Consider the following 18,583-nt stretch of genomic DNA (forward strand, 5'->3'; position numbering starts at 1 on the left):
TTTTTGTAATTTTGTAATTTTTGTAATTTTTGTAATTTTTGTAATTTTTGTAATTTTTGTAATTTTTGTAATTTTTGTAATTTTTGTAATTTTTGTAATTTTTGTAATTTTTGTAATTTTTGTAATTTTTGTAATTTTTGTAATTTTTGTAATTTTTGTAATTTTTGTAATTTTTGTAATTTTTGTAATTTTTTGTAATTTTTGTAATTTTTGTAATTTTTGTAATTTTTGTAATTTTTGTAATTTTTGTAATTTTTGTAATTTTTGTAATTTTTTGTAATTTTTGTAATTTTTGTAATTTTTGTAATTTTTGTAATTTTTGTAATTTTTGTAATTTTTGTAATTTTTGTAATTTTTGTAATTTTTGTAATTTTTGTAATTTTTGTAATTTTTGTAATTTTTGTAATTTTTGTAATTTTTGTAATTTTTGTAATTTTTGTAATTTTTGTAATTTTTGTAATTTTTGTAATTTTTGTAATTTTTGTAATTTTTGTAATTTTTGTAATTTTTGTAATTTTTGTAATTTTTGTAATTTTTGTAATTTTTGTAATTTTTGTAATTTTTGTAATTTTTGTAATTTTTGTAATTTTTGTAATTTTTGTAATTTTTGTAATTTTTGTAATTTTTGTAATTTTTGTAATTTTTGTAATTTTTGTAATTTTTGTAATTTTTGTAATTTTTGTAATTTTTGTAATTTTTGTAATTTTTGTAATTTTTGTAATTTTTGTAATTTTTGTAATTTTTGTAATTTTTGTAATTTTTGTAATTTTTGTAATTTTTGTAATTTTTGTAATTTTTGTAATTTTTGTAATTTTTGTAATTTTTGTAAATTTTGTATTTTTTGTAATTTTTGTAATTTTTGTAATTTTTGTAATTTTTGTAATTTTTGTAATTTTTGTAATTTTTGAAATTTTTGTAATTTTTGTAAATTTTTTAATTTTTGTAATTTTTGTATTTTTTGTAATTTTTGTAATTTTTGTAATTTTTGTAATTTTTGTAATTTTTGTAATTTTTGTAATTTTTGTAATTTTTGTAGTTTTTGTAATTTTTGTAATTTTTGTGATTTTTGTCATTTTTGTAATTTTTGTAATTTTTGTAATTTTTGTCATTTTTGTAATTTTTGTAATTTTTGTAATTTTTGTAATTTTTGTAATTTTTGTAATTTTTGTAATTTTTGTAATTTTTGTAATTTTTGTAATTTTTGTAATTTTTGTAATTTTTGTAATTTTTGTAATTTTTGTAATTTTTGTAATTTTTGTAATTTTTGTAATTTTTGTAATTTTTGTAATTTTTGTAATTTTTGTAATTTTTGTAATTTTTGTAATTTTTTGTAATTTTTGTAATTTTTGTAATTCCTGTAATATTTGTAATTTTTGTAATTCTTTGTAATTTTTGTAATTTTTGTAATTTTTGTAATTTTTGTAATTTTTGTAATTTTTGTAATTTTTGTAATTTTTGTAATTTTTGTAATTTTTGTAATTTTTGTAATTTTTGTAATTTTTATAATTTTTGTAATTTTTGTAATTTTTGTAATTTTTGTAATTTTTGTAATTTTTGTAATTTTTATAATTTTTGTAATTTTTGTAATTTTTGTAATTTTTGTAATTTTTGTAATTTTTGTAATTTTTGTAATTTTTGTAATTTTTGTAATTTTTGTAATTTTGGTAATTTTTGTAATTTTTGTAATTTTTGTAATTTTTGTAATTTTTATAATTTTTGTAATTTTTGTAATTTTTGTAATTTTTGTAATTTTTGTAATTTTTGTAATTTTTGTAATTTTTGTAATTTTTGTAATTTTTGTAATTTTTGTAATTTTTGTAATTTTTGTAATTTTTGTAATTTTTGTAATTTTTGTAATTTTTGTAAATTTTGTAATTTTTGTAATTTTTGTAATTTTTGTAATTTTTGTAATTTTTGTAATTTTTGTAATTTTTGTAATTTTTGTAATTTTTGTAATTTTTGTAATTTTTGTAATTTTTGTAATTTTTGTAATTTTTGTAATTTTTGTAAATTTTGTAAACTTTGTAATTTTTGTAATTTTTGTATTTTTTGTAATTTTTGTAATTTTTTTAATTTTTGTAATTTTTGTAATTTTTGTAAATTTTGTAAACTTTGTAATCTGTAATTTTTGTATTTTTTGTAATTCTTGTTATTTTTGTTATTTTTGTAGTTTTTGTCAATTTTTGTAATTTTTGTAATTTTTGTAATTCCTGTAATATTTGTAATTTTTGTAATTCTTTGTAATTTTTGTAATTTTTGTAATTTTTGTAATTTTTGTAATTTTTGTAATTTTTGTATTTTTTGTAATTTTTGTAATTTTTGTAATTTTTGTAATTTTTGTAAACTTTGTAAATTTTGTAATTTTTGTAATTTTTGTATTTTTTGTAATTCTTGTTATTTTTGTAACTTTTGTAGTTTTTGTAAGTTTTGTCAATTTTTGTAATTTTTGTAATTTTTGTAATTTTTGTAATTTTTGTAGGTTTTGTAATTTTTTTTAATTTTTGTATTTTTTGTAATTTTTGTAATTTTTGTAATTTTTGTAATTTTTGTAATTTTTGTAATTTTTGTAATTTTTGTAATTTTTGTAATTTTTGTAATTTTTGTAATTTTTGTAATTTTTGTAATTTTTGTAATTTTTGTAATTTTTGTAATTTTTGTAATTTTTGTAGTTTTTGTAATTTTTGTAATTTTTGTAATTTTTGTAATTTTTGTAATTTTTGTAATTTTTGAAATTTTTGTAATTTTTGTAAATTTTGTAAACTTTGTAATTTTTGTAATTTTTGTAATTTTTGTATTTTTTGTAATTTTTGTAATTTTTGTAATTTTTGTAATTTTTGTAATTTTTGTAATTTTTGTAATTTTTGTAATTTTTGTAAATTTTGTAAACTTTGTAATTTTTGTAATTTTTGTATTTTTTGTAATTCTTGTTATTTTTGTAATTTTTGTAGTTTTTGTAAGTTTTGTCAATTTTTGTAATTTTTGTAATTTTTGTAATTTTTGTAATTTTTGTAATTTTTGTAGGTTTTGTAATTTTTGTAAGTTTTGTAATTTTTGTAATTTTTGTAATTTTTGTAATTTTTGTAATTTTTGTAATTTTTGTAATTTTTGTAATTTTTGTAATTTTTGTAATTTTTGTAATTTTTGTAATTTTTGTAATTTTTGTAATTTTTGTAATTTTTGTAATTTTTGTAATTTTTGTAATTTTTGTAATTTTTGTAATTTTTGTAATTTTTGTAATTTTTGTAATTTTTGTAATTTTTGTAATTTTTGTAATTTTTGTAATTTTTGTAATTTTTTAATTTTTGTCATTTTTGTCATTTTTGTCATTTTTGTCATTTTTGTAATTTTTTGTCATTTTTGTCATTTTTGTCATTTTTGTCATTTTTGTCATTTTTGTCATTTTTGTCATTTTTGTCATTTTTGTCATTTTTGTCATTTTTGTCATTTTTGTCATTTTTGTCATTTTTGTCATTTTTGTCATTTTTGTCATTTTTGTCATTTTTGTCATTTTTGTCATTTTTGTCATTTTTGTCATTTTTGTCATTTTTGTCATTTTTGTCATTTTTGTCATTTTTGTCATTTTTGTCATTTTGTCATTTTTGTCATTTTTGTCATTTTTGTCATTTTTGTCATTTTTGTCATTTTTGTCATTTTTGTCATTTTTGTCATTTTTGTCATTTTTGTCATTTTTGTCATTTTTGTCATTTTTGTCATTTTTGTCATTTTTGTCATTTTTGTCATTTTTGTCATTTTTGTCATTTTTGTCATTTTTGTCATTTTTGTCATTTTTGTCATTTTTGTCATTTTTGTCATTTTTGTCATTTTTGTCATTTTTGTCATTTTTGTCATTTTTGTCATTTTTGTCATTTTTGTCATTTTTGTCATTTTTGTCATTTTTGTCATTTTTGTAACTTTTGTCAATTTTTTCATGTTTGTTATTTTCGTTATTTTTTTCATTTTGTGATTTTTGTGATTTTTGTTTTCTTGTCATTTTTTCGTAATTTTTGCTTTCGTTAATTGCCATTAAAAGCAGGATTCTTAGACTGACTGAGTTTTCCCACAGAAAACTTTATTTAAAAAATTCTTCGAATGTCATCTTCTCAACGTGGGAAAAATGTATCTACCTGTAAGTAGACGAGCCTTTTTCTCCCTCAGGCAAATCATCGTTATTTATACATTAGTAGAACATAGTGTAAGTATTGATTTTTGTTTCCGGAACGAACGAAGCAGATGGTGCCCTCCTTAAGCTGATTTGCCTATATCTTCGGAGCTGATCCGAAAGAATAACTCCACAACAACACAAGTAATACTTGCCCTTTGGAAATTGTTGTTGACTTCAGTTGTAGGGGCCGGGTCGGGTTGGTTTCTTCGGATGTTTTACCATCTTTATAGGATGCAGCAGCATCGGCAGAAGCTGACCAACGAACGTAGCAAATCGCTACGGTAAATATTTTTACAATTTCCCATTTCTGCAATTGCAGAGGCAGATGATGGCACTGCCATCCAGGGGCAAACTCATCATTTTCTTGAATCTGGAACCTGTTGTCGGCCATTCCTCGGGGGTTTAATAAAAGATTTTTTGTGACCATTGTGTGGATAATCTGGTTTTAATTTGACTTTAAAATCTTTATGTTACTGGGGCATCTTAGAAAGAGATCTTTGCAGGTTTCTTGCTGATTGATAAAAGCTTAGGAAATGGTTTAAAGATAACGTCAGATAGCAAAAATAGACTTCTACTTGTTGAGCCCTTTCACCCAATATCCATATTGTGGGGGTTTTATGCGACATTTGGTCATTTACAGCATTTTAACACGTTCGTCGCCACGGGACCCATATCCGGGTGACAGGTGTATTTCCTGGGAGGCCCCGTTACATCAAAAACGTGTGACGCTCTCTTACTCAAGTTAGCCGGAGTTCTCTCTCTTTTCTTTCTCGCTCCGAGAATTTCTTTGGGCCCGGCATATAAAACTACTAAAATGAGTGTGGCGACGAACGTGTTAGAGTTAAGTGGAAGGCTTCATTTTGGATTTCAAGATGGCTTCGGACAAAAGTCAATTTCTACTCGTTGAGCTCTGTTATTCAATGCCCTTAATATAAGGTTTCTATGCCAACAGACATTTATTGTGAAAATCCCCTTCAAATTTAAATTGCTTTTTGATGTTCAATAATCATTTGTAAGCAGGATTTCACTAACGAGTTTTTTTTTTCTGAGTGGCGGACAATTCACTGAACTCAATTAAATAACAGAATCTAATCGGCTTTGAATAGTGCTTGTGGCCCTCTTCATACAATTTCTCATAACAAGGATTACTTCGAAAGTAAGTTCCGTCCAAATCGGTTCCGGTAATGAAGAAGGATGTCTACAACTATGAGCCCCCAGTGAGTTTGTTTGTGTCAATCATCTTTGCTCGTTTGTTCCGAGCCTCTGGTTCTGCTGGGTTTCAGTACGATTCGGGTCACTTCTCCCACGGGTGTCATGTTTATTTTAACACCCCAACCAACAAAATGGCCACTGTTCCGGTTTTCTTGATACCAACCCTCTTTGGTTGCGGCCAATGGACCTTCCCGGGGCTCGGCAAAGGGAGCAAACGGAGCTTGGATCTATCTAACAAAATTTGTTGGGTCCGATGATTTTCATGTGAAGCGAAAAATTGAAACTTTTGGGATCATCGCCATACGTAGGTTCCTACTTCTGGGTAGTTGGTTTGGTATCGCTGTGAAGGCGAGGGTGTAAGTTTGGAAAAGCTCTTTCTGCAGCATAGTTTCATCTTGGTGAAGCTTAGCCTTTTACAGTTTTTCCGACCGGAAGGAAGGAAGTGGCTAACCAGGCTACAACTCTCGGGAAAACTGTTTGTTTGTCGGTTATGGTGAGCGGATTTATGATGGAACCATTTTTTGGGGGTTTGCTCATTTGAATGGCACTGATTCCCTGAAAATGAAGGAAACTTGTTCGTTTATATTATTTAGGAAGCAAGTGGAACTTATGAGGCAATTTCTGATCAGAATCATATGTATATCATGAATGCTGAAAGACAATTGCTCATTTCAGGCGTTTTGTATGATATTTCAGTCATCTAACGAAAGTTGATTATTGTGTAGGCTCTCGTTATTGATTCAATTAGGTTGAACAAGTTGTCCTCATACACCATTTTTATTTTCCTTATCATTGCATAGCAAAACAAAACAAAGCGTTTTTTCTTGTGTTAAGACGAATGATTGGCTGTTGTCCAAATTTTTTTCTGCAATTTGTGCTAAATTGTTTTACGGATTTTTAAGGCAGAATTCCAAAAGGGTAAAAAAACAGTTTAACACTAGAAGGACCGAAAAATTGAATAAACCTATTCGGACCGTGACCAGTCAAAATGACTGGTAAAGTGGAAATTTTTTCTATCAAAATATTTTTAACTTTTTTCTTTTGAAATTAATTTGTTATTTATTCAATAACATTTTTGTTATAAAATGGAATTATTTTTTCACCACTGGTGCACGGAATCACCTCATTTTGGCATAGCTGACGAATGCGTGTATGCCATAAAATGAATATTTCAAATAATTATCAAAAAACTAAAACACATTATCAATCTAATAATAAAATCATGTTGAATGGCTATGGGTATTGACCATGGGTGCACAGTTTTACTTCAGTTTTGTTTTAGTAGATATTTTATAGCATCCATCGCTCTAAAATTTTTCAACCCGATGCCTATAAATTATTTCCGATATTGTAGGTTTTGAAGCATATTTTTTATATAAGTAGAGCAATTTACCATGGGTGCACGGATTCACCGCCATTCAACCAAAATCAATTATTTGCATGTTAAAGTTAAATAAAAAAGACTTTTAAAGATTCAAATGAAAATTTGTGTTTTATACATGGTTTTTCACTATGGGTGCACGAATTCACCTCGTTTTAATCAAATATTGGACTTTTTGCATTTTTTTAAAAAGCTTTATTACAAATCTTAACTAAACCAGAGTCGAAACCATGTCTTTCATGTTGAGACATATTGATTTAAATGACGATTTTTATTTTAAGTTCCGGTTTTTCATTCCTGTAAAAGAAATATTTCAATTATATCTTGAAATAATAAAGTTATTTATTTATTATTCAAAAACAGGTTTTTGCAATCGTATATTTACCTGATAAGATCTGATCAACATCCGAGAAATTGGAAAACGGTTACCATGAATCGAGTGAATCTTAGGAATTATATGTATCAAGTTATGTCGTGCGACGGAAAACAGTGGAAATAAAAATAATGAATCAACATTGTCAAATGTACACATTGATTAGTTTTTCCATAAAAGTTTTTCGATTGACTAATATTGCATTTCAAATGCCTATCATATCTAACTCAAAAATATTTTGTGTTCTGAAGCACGTTGAAAACTATTTATTTCTATATAATTAACAACGGCGATTTTACAGCCATTCCGTGCACCCATGTTGAAATATCTTAGCGCCGATGTGGTTTATCAGATAGACTGGCGTGAGTCTAGTCTAGGTATGCCAGGTGTACTGGGTTCGATTCCCGGTACCGGCAAGAAAACTCTAGGGTTCAAACCCCATAAGTTGCCGACTGGTAAGATGTGTTTCCTCTTATAATAAGAATGTTCAATAAGAATGTTCAATCAGTTGCCAGCTGACCAGGTTTATACACGGGTGCCGGAATACCTGTAAGTGAACTTGCATTGGAAATTTGTCGAACCTAATAATCTAAGAATGCATGTGAATACATACTTATGCAGAAACTGCGGTGGATTCGTGCACCCATGGTGGATAACCAACATATGAAAAATAATCATAAATAAAAAAAAATCATTTAATTTGTTCAGTTTCATAGCTTATATCTTCAAATTTGAAAAAATAAGTACACAATTCATAATTATTTTACTCATACTAGTTTAGTATAAAACATATTTATCACCTAAAATTACTCGATTTCTCGAATGGACATGTATTAAAACTAACATAACTTTTACAAATCTTGATGAAATTTCGCCAAATTTTCACCAAAAGTTCGATTATAGTTGAGCAACAACACAGACCAAAAAAATTGGGAGTCAAGTGCTTGTAGAGCCACACAGCGGCCAATCCGAGAACTTTTTGTACAAATCTTCATGACTTCGCATCGAAAATCAATAATTTCATTACGAATGACACACTTCTGCCCACACACTTTCTGAATGTAGATTGCAAATGAAATCAAAAGTAAGCGAAAAAAATTATTTTGTTTGAGTTATAGGGTTGTAAATTTTACCAGTCATTTTGACTGGTCACGGTCCATGTGTCCATGGCGAAATGTTTCTCGCATATTAAAAGAGCTAGTGGAATAAAAAATACACAGTTTTGTAGAGATTCAAAATTCATGAAAAGTCGTATTTTTTGCGAATTTTTAAAGCGAAGTATTTAAAAGATATTCAACAAACAAAACGTCCAACCAGTCATTTTGACTGGTGCGGTCTTTCTAGTGTTTAAAAAAAGTAGTAAGTAAAAAACAGTTAAAAAACAGTATTAATATTTTCCAACCAAATCATTAGGCATCAAATCAATAATATTGTTGTTTTAAGTTTAACCATGTATAAGTTATAAATATATAATGGTTAAAAGAATAATAATAACAGGAAACTGTATTTCGAAGCGAATTTTAGGTTTCCACCAGGATTTAAATGGTCTTATAGATTTTTTCTGTCAGAATAGATAACGGCATAACGAGCATCCGGAGCGCAGTAAGCATCTCACTTCGCTATATCCATTATTCAGCAAATATTCTGTCTTCTGTAACACTTTACAGAAATATTAAAAAAAACGAACTTGGTTCTCATGTGACGAGAATCATAATTTTCAAGCACCAGGAAATAAGTTCTGAGGATCGATAAATCATCTTGATCTATAATGTTCACACAGCTCAGCCCACCGTTTGTTCAACTTATTTCACCTTCTTTAAAGTTTCGCTTTTTCACTACAATCAATTATAAAATGCGTTTTTTCTTTAACTTGTTGACTAGAGGCTCGAGGTAAAGATCGTACCTTATACCGTGGTTTAAAACTCGATAAACGTGATCGTGGGCTTCTTGAAAGCTAAAATGTCAAAAAAAAACTTGCAGAATTTTCTCTTGCCTTTCGCGTTCCGGTATACGATTTCTCGTGTGTTAAACAGAGAAAGCTACAGCCTTCACTCCAATTTCACTCCGATTAGCTGTCATTCTTATGGAAATCTATGTAAGAGTAAAGAGCAAGCTTTATTCTTTTTAGTAGGCCCAATCCCAATAGTCGATAACTTTTGAATGACTGCTTCAATCTTGATGATATTTTCACTACTAAGTAAACAAACCATCCGGATCAAAACACTGTCAACAGATTCACGATGTGACAACTAGGAGCGCTGCAGTAAATGAAAAGATGCTACCAGATTCTATATGAAACAGACTTTATGTTCTACAATGTTTCATCACTTTCAAATGCGCGTATTTTATTGTAATTTTTTTCCTCATCAATTCACCTATAAGTGAGATAATTTTTCTATTATTTGTTTTTATCATTTTACCACTTTGACGTCTTTAGAAAAGTTGTTGATCTTCAAATTTAAGAAATTTCGTTGAAGACGTCAAAGTTCTATCTTTTGACAACATGTTTAAACGACATTTTTTTTTTCAAAAACTAAAAATTTATATAACTTATTCCAAAGCGAGTTTTGAGACAAACTTGTATGAGAAAGTTGTGACAATTGTAGAACTACACAACTTCATTGAAGGTGTCAAGTCGCAATTTTTGAGGTTTAATGGTACTTTTTGGGAGATTTATTTAAAAAATGGCATGTTTTCATTGTTCAATATTCCTAAAAGTTGCGAACATACCAAAAATATATATTTATATATACATTAGAAAGTGCTATCTTTTAACTTTCATGGACATATAGTTTCATTTGTATGCATAAGGCTTTACTACTTAAATAAATTAACTGAAAGATGCTAAAATTGAAATTTTGAAAACTTCAAAGTTATAAAGAGCCACATTAAAGATTTATTGTTTTTAATTTTAGCTAAAAAAATATATGATTGATCAATGAACGTTGGTTTTGCGAAAATAACTTAAAACTTAAAACCCATGAGAGTTTTTCTTTAATAAATATTACCTTTGAATCTGTTTCTGATAACCATTAAGTACATAGATTTTCTGCTGGATCGTCAACTCTTCTAAAAATGTTTCATTTCATATATATTCTAATGCGATGGCAAATATGGGGTCAGTAAAATTTCAAAATTCATATCAAGCTTAAATAAAAGTATTCATGACGTTAAAATGAAAGATTTGAACATATCAACATAAACAGATTATTTATAATTTATTTGGCAAAGAAGAGCAAATAATTAAATAAAAACAGAAACGATAAATAAGGTAGAATCGAAATATTCAGATAATTTTATAACAATAAAAAATAATTACAACAATAAAAAATAATTACAGCTTTGAGCTTAAATCTACCGGAAAAAATGGAGTAATTTGCTGAAGGATTCCAAAACTGATTCTCACGAACACTTTTCATATACGGATACCTCAATAATATCAGGTGTTGGTTTTACTGAAACCTTAACTGTACCTTGTTTAGCCAACATTTCAAAACGAGTTTTGAGGGCATAATGATGCCACATTGAGATAGTGATTATAGTCAAAATTTGATATCAAATCCTTTTTAAAACGCTGCCAAAGAAGGTAGCATTAATCTTCCATTACCAAAATTTGGTATCACTGTTGTACTTTATTTAAATCGAATACTCGATTTTAGTAAAGAACCACCTTTATTCGGGCAAAATGATTCCAAGTTTTAAGTTCAGGTCATGATAGAAAAATTAGGTAAATTTTGCCATAAAAGTCATCCCGAGTCAATCTTTTTTATGACATTCCCCATATTCAACTAATCCTTTCTTAAATCCAGAAGTATAAGGCTCAACCGAAATTTATATAGCCGAAAATTCTAATCTTCAAAAGTTATTCTACTGACAAATGATAGAATTAACAAAATTCATGACATCAAGCAAACGTGTCTTCAAAATCATAATTCAGAAAAATCTCATTTTATGTCAAATGTGATTCTTAAGTTTTGTGCGTCCTATTGAATTGAGAATAAAATTCTATACTTTGTTTATTATTCATCAATACTTGCTTAAGTTAGATCTCTGGAAAAAAAACTTTAGTTTGACCAGCATAAATTTGTAGGGGAAAATGAGAATACTTGATCACTGGGGATACTTGATTGCTTAGCTATATCTTGAAACGAGAATGTGTTACAAGAATCAAATGTTCTAGAAAAAATGTGCCATAATGAGCAAAATAACAATGCTTGTAGTTTAAAAATTTTAACAAAATAATTGTTTGAGTAATTGAACTTTGTTTGAAAAATTTCACAAAATGTAACTTGAAGATATTTTTTCATCACTTTAAAATGTTCCTTACATGGTAAAATTATGAAAAAAATATTTGTTCCAATGTATCAATCGTTCTAGCTTAAAATGAACTTCATAATTCCATATTTTCAAAGCAATGGAAAACTCTCAACTTTTTTCAAAAAAAGTTTTCTAAAATGTTCATTATGGGTACAATTGATCCCCCTTCCAAACGGCATATTCTTCTTCTGAATTGATCGTTATGATTGCTGATTACGAAATTACTAATATTTATCCAAAAACTAATATTTATCAATCAATTGTCTGAAGAAAAGAGCTAAAATAATTAATTTTCTCTTTATTATAAAAAATAGCGCCTTTAAGTATGCAATGTTATTAGCGTTGAGACAATGTTATAGAATTTTCTTCTTATGTCTGCTATAAATTGTGAAATGAGAACAAAATAATCAATTAATATTCTATCTTGGGGTTTTGTTTGATTTTTATACAAGGATTAGGGCTTCCTGAATAAAAGATCAAGTCTCCTTAAATAGGGGATCAAGCCTCCCCTAACTTCAGAAAAATCGCAATGTTTTTACTACTACGAAAATGCTTCTAGTTCATCAACGGGTTCAAGTATCGTTCTAATTGTTGGATCATAGAAACTTGAAGTTACAAGCTGTTAGAAAATGTTAAAGACGGCGAGTGGCTATATTTTTCCAAAAAGATATGGTGAAAGTAAGAAAAGGGGATCAAGTATCCCCACTCTCCCCTAATAATGTGGTTTTATAGCCGTCGTTGGAAATTCGTGACGAATAATAGAGAAACAGTACATTTTATCTGACAGAATCAGCTCAAGGATATTTTAAAAGGTTCGAATTAAAATGCAATAAAAACAAATCAATGGTGATTTATTCTTTATCAAAAGTGAAAAAAAAATTCAATTACTCAAACTTCCTTCAAAGTTTGTGTGCTTTTGGTTCATATAAGCTGCAGGCTTACAAAGGTTTACTTTTTTTGAAATACATACAATTTAATCTTAATTGATTTCAAGTATTGAGCACGTGTTTAAGTTTTCAAATAGATTTTAAGCATTGAAATTATCATTCATTCTCAATTCTGATTCAAGTTTTTTTTAAATTCGAATTTGTTATCTTATTTTAATCGCCGCCGGGATATATTCTTATTTAATTTTTGGCATTTCGGCGAGTTGTGAAAATTCAAGGTAGAATATTTAGAAAGAACATGAAAGTATTATAGGTGGAAAGATCAAAGCTAGAGCGCTTTGGGTAGAAGAAATTGAATAGTTGGTGAAAATGTGAGCAGGGCTTTTGTTGTGTGAACAGCTTTTGAACTACTTGCGTGATTCTTTGCCGCGCGCCGTTTCAATGTTGATAGGAAGCGATGAAGAAACCCATCGCATTCCTACCCACATTGAAACACGGACGGGTCGAACACATGTGAGATTGTGTCCGACCGGGCAAAAAATCACCCAAGCAGCGCTCACATGTGCTGTTCTATTGCTAAGCCAATTCTATCGATGCGTGCTACTTTTTCAGGTACATCGGATGGTTGCTACTTTTTGTTTTCGCATATTATCCATCCGATGCCTTACTTTTTTGCCAAATGCATCGTGGTGAATTGTGTTGTAATTTTTGTTATCCCATTTCCCCCCTTCTTTAGCCAAGTGATTCTGTTATCTTATTTTAATCGCCGCCGGGATATATTCTTATTTAATTTTTGGCATTTCGGCGAGTTGTGAAAATTCAAGGTAGAATATTTAGAAAGAACATGAAAGTATTATAGGTGGAAAGATCAAAGCTAGAGCGCTTTGGGTAGAAGAAATTGAATAGTTGGTGAAAATGTGAGCAGGGCTTTTGTTGTGTGAACAGCTTTTGAACTACTTGCGTGATTCTTTGCCGCGCGCCGTTTCAATGTTGATAGGAAGCGATGAAGAAACCCATCGCATTCCTACCCACATTGAAACACGGACGGGTAGCACGCATCGATAGAATTGGCTTAGCAATAGAACAGCACATGTGAGCGCTGCTTGGGTGATTTTTTGCCCGGTCGGACACAATCTCACATGTGTTCGACCCGTCCGTGTTTCAATGTGGGTAGGAATGCGATGGGTTTCTTCATCGCTTCCTATCAACATTGAAACGGCGCGCGGCAAAGAATCACGCAAGTAGTTCAAAAGCTGTTCACACAACAAAAGCCCTGCTCACATTTTCACCAACTATTCAATTTCTTCTACCCAAAGCGCTCTAGCTTTGATCTTTCCACCTATAATACTTTCATGTTCTTTCTAAATATTCTACCTTGAATTTTCACAACTCGCCGAAATGCCAAAAATTAAATAAGAAAATTCGAATTTGAAAACTGTCAAACTTTAATTTATTATTCTCAATTCTTAGTATTGTTCCATTTAGCTGAAACAAGATACGATGCAGTTTCACGAGAATGTTTTTCTCAACATCCTGATTGTTCTGGTATGAGTAGATTATGATGATTCGAGTATTTCATCAACTGTTATGTTATGTTATGTTATGTTATGTTTTGTTTGTAGTATTTCCTAACGAATTTGAATTGGAGATTGCACATGAAGATGAGACAAAAATGGAAGTTCTATCTTAGTCCTACTTGCTATGCTTTTACTTTTCCGAGCATTTATCATTAGCATAACCAATGTTATACGGGTAAAAACCATTGAAAAGGTTTTATTTTCTATTAATTTTTAATGTATTTTTCAAAACAAGTGTTTAAATGAACTGCGTAAATTTTTTCAAAAAAAACCTTTTTTTTTTCAAGCGTTGCACAATGGGGAAAAAAGTGTACAAACCGCGAAGAAATTCAATATCTTTCGTGCTACATGACTCAAATCTATGAAAATATACTTTTCTTTTGTAAAAATTTCCGGAAAATCGATTGGACATAGTTTCAAACGTCGCACAAGCTTACAAACGGAGGTATAGTGCCTTTTTAACCCCTTATTCCCCTATATTTTGTAAACATTCCATGAAAACACTGATTCGAACCAGAGAATTTTGAATGAAAATAGACCTATCGTGTGTAACTTTTTCTGAGGAATCGAATGAAGGCTGTTCTGGCCTCCGCACGCTTCAGAAAATGGAGTTATGGCTGTTTTTACCCTCAATTCCCCTATATTTTTCAATTATTTCAGAAAAAAGCTTATTCGAACTTAAAAATTTTGAACCAAATGGGTTGTATTTTGTGTGATTTTTTCCGAGAAATCGAATGAATGCTGTTTGAGCCCCCGCACGCTTTGGAAAATGGAGTTATGGCTGTTTTACCCTAAATTCCCCTCAATTTTTTAAATTGTTAAGAAAAAGCATGTTCGGACTTGAACATTTTGAATCTTTTGGGACGTATCTTGTGTAATTTTTTCCGAGGAATCCAATAAAGGCTGTTTGAGCCACCGCACGTTTCGGAAAATGAAGTTGCGGCTGTTTTTACCCTCAATTCCCCTACATTTTTCAATAATTTAAGAAAAAAGCATGTTCGGACTTGAAAAATTTTAACCAAACGGAATGAATCCTATGTGTTTTTTTCCGAGGAATCCAACGAAGCCTATTTGAGCCACCGCACGGATTAGGAACAGGAGTTATGGCTGTTTTACCCTCAATTGCCCAACATTTTTGAAATAGCTCCGAAAAAGCATGTTGAGACCAGATAATTATGAACCAAAAGTAAAGTATTTTGTGGAGTTTTTTCCGAGGAATCGAATGAAGGCTGTTTGAGCCGCCGCACGCTTCGGAAAATGAAGTTATGGCTGTTTTACCTTCAATTCCCCTACATTTTCAAATTGTTAAGAAAACGCATGTTCAGACTTGAAAATTTTGAATCCTTTGGGACGTATCTTGTGTGATTTTTTCCGAGGAATCCAATGGAGCCTGTTTGAGCCACCGCACGCTTTGGAAAATGGAGTTATGGCTGTTTTTACCCTCAATTCCCCTACAGTTTTCAATGGTTTAAGAAAAAATCATGTTCGGACTTTAAAATTTTGAACCAAATGGATTGTATCTTATGTAATTTTTTCCCAGAAATCCAACGAAGCCTATTTGAGCCACCGTACGGTTTAGGAACAGAAGTTATAGCTGTTTTACCCTCAATTTCCCTACATTTTTCAAATAGCTCAGAAAAAGCATGTTCGGACTTGAAAATTTTGAACCAAATGGAACGTATCATGTGTGATTTTTTTCGGGGAATGCAACGAAGCCTATTTGACACACCGCACACATCGGAAACAGGAGTTATGGCTGTTTTACCCTCAATTCCCTTTCATTTTTTAAAAAAGTTCAGAAAAACCATGATCGGACTTGAAAATTTTGAGCCAAACGAGACTTATCTTATGCAATTTTTTCCGAGGAATCCAATGGAGCTTGTTTGAGCCACCGCGCGCTTTGAAATAGTGAGTTATGGCTGTTTTTACCCTCAATTCCCCTACATTTTTCTGAAATCATTGAAAAATGTAGGGAAATCGAGGGTAAAAACAGTCATAACTCACTATTTTAAAGCGTGCGGTGGCTCAACTAGGCTTCATTGGATTCCTCGGAAAAAATTGCATAAGATAAGTCTCGTTTAGTTCAAAATTTTCAAGTCCGATCGTGGTTTTTCTGAATTTTTTGAAAAAATGAAAGGGAATTGAGGGTAAAACAGCCATAACTCCTGTTTCCGATGTGTGCGGTGTGTCAAATAGGCTTCGTTGCATTTCCCGAAAAAAATCACACATGATACGTTCCATTTGGTTTAAAATTTTCGAATCCGAACATGCTTTTTCTGAGCTATTTGAAAAATGTAGGGAAATTGAGGGTAAAACAGCCATAACTTCTGTTTCTAATCCATGCGGTGGCTCAAATAGGCTTCGTTGGATTCCTTGGAAAAAATTACATAAGATACAACCCATTTGGTTCAAAATTTTAAAGTTCGAACATGATTTTTTCTTAAACCATTGAAAACTGTAGGGGAATTGAGGGTAAAAACAGCCATAACTCCATTTTCCAAAGCGTGCGGTGGCTCAAACAGGCTCCATTGGATTCCTCGGAAAAAATCACACAAGATACGTCCCAAAAGATTCAAAATTTTCAAGTCCGAACATGCGTTTTCTTAACAATTTGAAAATGTAGGGGAATTGAAGGTAAAACAGCCATAACTTCATTTTCCGAAGCGTGCGGCGGCTCAAACAGCCTTCATTCGATTCCTCGGAAAAAACTCCACAAAATACTTTACTTTTGGTTCATAATTATCTGGTCTCAACATGCTTTTTCTGAGCTATTTCAAAAATGTTGGGCAATTGAGGGTAAAACAGCTATAACTCCTGTTCCTAATCCGTGCGGTGGCTCAAATAGGCTTCGTTGGATTCCTCGGAAAAAATCACATAGGATTCATTCCATTTGGTTCAAATTTTTCAAGTCCGAACATGCTTTTTTCTTAAATTATTGAAAAATGTAGGGGAATTGAGGGTAAAAACAGCCGTAACTTCATTTTCCGAAGCGTGCGGTGGCTCAAACAGCCTTTATTGGATTCCTCGGAAAAAATTACACAAGATACGTCCCAAAAGATTCAAAATTTTCAAGTCCGAACATGCTTTTTCTTAACAATTTAAAAAATTGAGGGGAATTTAGGGTAAAACAGCCATAACTCCATTTTCCAAAGCGTGCGGGGGCTCAAACAGCATTCATTCGATTTCTCGGAAAAAATCACACAAAATACAACCCATTTGGTTCAAAATTTTCAAGTTCAAATAAGCTTTTTTCTGAAAAAATTGAAAAATATAGGGGAATTGAGAGTAAAAACAGCCATAACTCCATTTTCTGAAGCGTGCGGAGGCCAGAACAGCCTTCATTCGATTCCTCAGAAAAAATTACACACGATAGGTCTGTTTTCATTCAAAATTCTCTGGTTCGAATCAGTGTTTTCATGGAATGTTTACAAAATATAGGGGAATAAGGGGTTAAAAAGGCACTATACCTCCGTTTGTAAGCTTGTGCGGCGTTTGAAACTATGTCCAATCGATTTTCCGGAAATTTTTACAAAAGAAAAGTATATTTTCATAGATTTGGGTCATGTAGCACGAAAGATATTGAATTTCTTCGCGGTTTGTACACTTTTTTCCCCATTGTGCGTTGTTGTCAATTGAGAATGATTTATTTTTTTAATTGCATATCGCGCTACAGAAACATGAACACTGAGATTATTACTAAACCTTCGACGAAAAATGAACATAAATAGGACTCAAAAAAACTAATATGTTTCAAAGAACCTAGTTCCTGAGCTTGAATTTTATACCAAGCACCACTTAAAAGTGTTGATTTTTCAAAGCTATGTTCCGAAAAAGTTGCATAGCAAATGGAAACGTTCCTGAGTAGATTTGGGTGGGTTTGTGATCTTTTGAATCATTCATTTTAATTTTTTACACAGCCTTGAAAAACAAAAATCGCTTAGGTGCACGGAAATACCCGCAGTCACGGTTGTATCTAGTATCAAATTTTATCATAATCCAGGAATAATTCAAGAAAAATCAAGATGAAAAATCATTGAATCTTTTTTTTTTTCAACGAAACACATTGGCAGATTTCAAATCATTTCTTATATTAGAAAACCGTCCTTTTATTATTTTAATACAACTTGCCAAAAATATTTCTCTTTTGGATGTAAAAAAAAACTAAGATCTCAATATGAATTTTTAGTCTGCTTTTGCAAATAAAGTGTGTAAATCCAGTCAACCAAGCCGGACCAGACTTTTCCCAAATTTTGTTTTAACAATGCGGATGATCCCGGATAATACAGGACAATCTGAAAAGGTTATTATAGATAGAAAAATTTCATGCAGTTTCCTTAAAACATGATCATTTTCTTGCTACCTTATGATTCAATGTAGAAAACCAGTGAAGAAATTCTATATTCAACTCCCAAATTGATTGAATGGTCATTGAAATCGGCTTGGCTTTAGATTGATTCATTGACTTGGAACAAGTCTCCCATTCAATGGCACTTCCGAAACTATACACCATAGTTTATCTCAAGTAGTGCAAAATAGCACCCGGGGATCTCGACGAGGAAGTTCCTATGCTCAGTACCGATGAGAATATTTCGGTTGAACGTCGAAAGTGGCCGATGGCAGCAGCATGATTCCCGTATAGATTTTCCGGTTGCAGTTTGCTTGCGTGTGTGTTCA

This window comes from Uranotaenia lowii, chromosome 3 (assembly GCF_029784155.1).
Source record: "Uranotaenia lowii strain MFRU-FL chromosome 3, ASM2978415v1, whole genome shotgun sequence".
Classification (NCBI taxonomy): Eukaryota; Metazoa; Arthropoda; class Insecta; order Diptera; family Culicidae; genus Uranotaenia; species Uranotaenia lowii.